Source organism: Triticum dicoccoides, chromosome 6B (assembly GCF_002162155.2).
Source record: "Triticum dicoccoides isolate Atlit2015 ecotype Zavitan chromosome 6B, WEW_v2.0, whole genome shotgun sequence".
NCBI classification, from domain to species: Eukaryota; Viridiplantae; Streptophyta; class Magnoliopsida; order Poales; family Poaceae; genus Triticum; species Triticum dicoccoides.
This window is the reverse complement of record NC_041391.1, coordinates 624,724,235-624,727,282: the sequence shown is the minus strand read 5'-3', so window position 1 is coordinate 624,727,282 and position 3,048 is coordinate 624,724,235. Positions and strand designations below refer to the sequence as shown.

At 44.5% G+C, this 3,048-nt stretch overlaps 1 long non-coding RNA gene across 1 annotated transcript; it reads right to left on the bottom strand.

The window, feature by feature from the left end:
* Positions 1-2,421, bottom strand: LOC119326453. The gene is made up of 5 exons (XR_005157990.1): positions 2,293-2,421; positions 1,700-2,121; positions 1,414-1,603; positions 1,261-1,334; positions 1-48 (listed from the first exon to the last, which is right to left on the bottom strand). It is a non-coding gene; the product is annotated as an uncharacterized LOC119326453 (long non-coding RNA).
* Positions 2,422-3,048: the final 627 nt, after the last annotated feature.

Genomic DNA, 3,048 nt, shown 5'->3' with positions numbered 1-3,048 from the left:
GAGACGCAGCAATCAAGCACTCCAAGTCGCTGATATTTCGTTTCTGGACTGAAAACATGCCAAAAGAAAAGAAAGGAGTGAGAAACAGATGATATACTTACAGCAATACAAGTATAAAACAAGACAATTTATTTTTTGCGGGGTTAAAACGAGACATGTTTAACACGTGTAAAGACTAGAGTTATGGCGAACGGTTGATCTCTTTCTGATAGCTGGATGAACACGCTACACGCATGTGCACAACGGCCTGATCCATGTCTTGGTAGATCAATTCAGGCCGGAAACACAATGCACGCAGGCGAAATCCACTCAGACACAACCCTGTATCAACTTACGGTAATTACAGCTTCTCGTGTGCGCATGTATACAGTCATACTCAGACACAAGCTCGCTCACACACACACACAAGGGAGTGGCTGTTGCGTCCGGCGAAACGCACTTGGACGGGATTGGCAACGAGAGGTGGCGGGGCTGTGCCAACACAAACAAGTGTCTTCCCAACGTGCGTGAGGAAGAAGAGGCTGACCGAGGAATTCGGGCGCGGCACCGAGGGCAGTTGGGTGGGGAGGACTAGGGGAGAGGGACGAAGACGTCTGCTGTTCTGAAAGGTATCGGCAGCCTCTCAGGATTGACGGGGAGAAATAGTGAGAGTTCTATCCATCCATTAATCCTCCTTTTTTTTATTTATGTAATAGCAAAATAATTTGTTTGCAGAGTACTCCTGTCTTCTTTTCCACGGGAACTAAGAACTGCCGCTAGTAATCTTTTTTTTTTACCCGCAAAAAAAATGTAATCTTTTTTTTCCTTACCACAACCACTACTACTTGAGATGACGATTAAGTAACTGTGAGATATACAGCTTAAGCGATTTTTAACCGCTCTCCCTGTCAGAGATTAGAAATGATTTGTGGGTTTTGGCAATTCAGAATTTTCTAATCCACGAAAAAGTTGCAAAGTAGGCACAATATAATTTTTCTACGCTACAACGATGTTGCACAAGAACATGTTTTTAGGTGGCTTTTCTCGATAAGCACGTTTGCGCTAATTGCTTTTGCTAGGGATCGTAGCATGCCATTTAAACGATATTGCAAGCCAGATAGTGAAAGCAAAATGTAGTGGCCCGAATTTTTCATCAGTCCGTACGTCGTTGTTGGGTTTCTTTTTCATCAGCTATTCCTAAATTAGATATACTAGTGTTTCTTTTGTCACTTTTCAATGTTGACTGCTGGAAAATATGTTTACTTGAAACGGAGAAAATACCTTGATGCTTGACATTGCAAAACTGATTAGGCAGCAAGGCGTTGTATCATCGCAGCAATTGTATGGTCTCCGCCCTGAAATAAAAATAGGTTGGGGTTAGAAGCAGCTTATATACGGTGTACAAACAAATGAAGTGAGGTCTGGATCTCTTACATTAAAACCACACCAATTCATAAATGTCATGTATAGTGTCAGAGGGGAAACCGCGCATCTCGATCCTCCCACACTTTGCACATTTACTCCAATAACTCTATCTCCCATGGTAACTGGTCCACCAGACGTTCCAGACTCAGATGTGAAGTCTCCGTCAAGGTATGTAAAATCACCCAGTTGGTAAACACCACTGAAAGAAACATAAAAAGAAAAATAGCACCAGTAAATGATATTGAAAGTCAGACAGTGAAAGCAGAGTAAAATTTGAGTGACTCCCAACACGTACTTAATGTGGCCAGGAAATCTCCCAGGTCGGACAACTGTTCCCCCCGCATGAGGGTAAAATCCATGAACATATACTACCACCCCTCTAAAACTAGTAACATTAGGTACTTCCGCAAATATCATAGGTCGGAACTCTCCGACCACATTATCCAGTCGAAGTAATGCCAGGTCGACAGGGCCCGATCGTAGCACAGTAGCCCCAGGGAACCGAACTTCCCCCACACCAGGACCAGGTCGAGGGAGCAAAACCGTGATTGCCACTCTCCCATGGACAATATGGACACAATGCCGAGCTGTCATAACAAGGCATGTTCGTCCATGATAATGAACAACGAAACCGGTGCCTGTAGAATCAACCCCGTTTCTAGTGACCTCCAACTTGACCACAGACATCTCCTTCAACTTGAGATTCAGAGAACGAAACTGCAAGATGTTGAGAGGAAAGAAAGGTTAACAGGCAGAAGGACTAGACATTCTGAGAGAGATCAAAGAAAGATATGAAAAAAGGAGCAAATAAAACATTGCAGAGGAAAAGGTGTGAAAAGGGGGAATCAGCCAGCAAATAAAAACATTGTAGGGAATCAGCCAGCCTACATTTTGTGAGAGTAACTCGTGTATAGACGGTCGTCGTTGCCTGGTGCCCGAGATGTAGAGAGGCGGGGGGTGTGTTATATATAGTGTCACTGTGGATGCATGGGCATGGGCACGGCCACGGCCACAGCCACAGCCACAGCCCACAGCCCAGAGGGCGAGAGCAAGCTGGCCTACGGGGCTACGAGGCTGAGGGAATCACAAATGATGTCAACAGTGGCTTGACACTGTTTCCATATATCATGTGCCGTGCATGCGCCATAATAATAACAAAACAACAATATAGTACTGCATGCAGTGGAGTCTGGAGTGCAATACTACATAGTGAGAGATGATTGAGATGGATCCAAGCGCAGAGTTTATTTCGTCTGTGTCGTCTCTTATCTGACACAGGAGACGGATTACAGCTTAATTAGCAACACTGTACACAAGTTTTTTTTTGAAGAAAAGAAGGGCTTCCCCTTTCCGATTTCCATTACGGGAAACCAACCACAAGCTAAAAGCACCAATTCACTTTCAGAGAAGCAACAAAACAAAACTAAGCAGCGACAACTAGTTGATGCACAGGCCGGGGTGACCCCCTTTTCGAAAAAAAAACAAAACGAAACTGAGCAGGCATAAAGAAAGCTGCGACAACTAGGCGCATTTAGCTTCGGCATCACCCGAAGAAATGTCACCAGCCAAGCCACAAATCCAGCAGAGCTAAGGCAGCAGCCACTACAAGTTTAAGCTAAAGCAAGAGAGAACAACCCAAAAGTA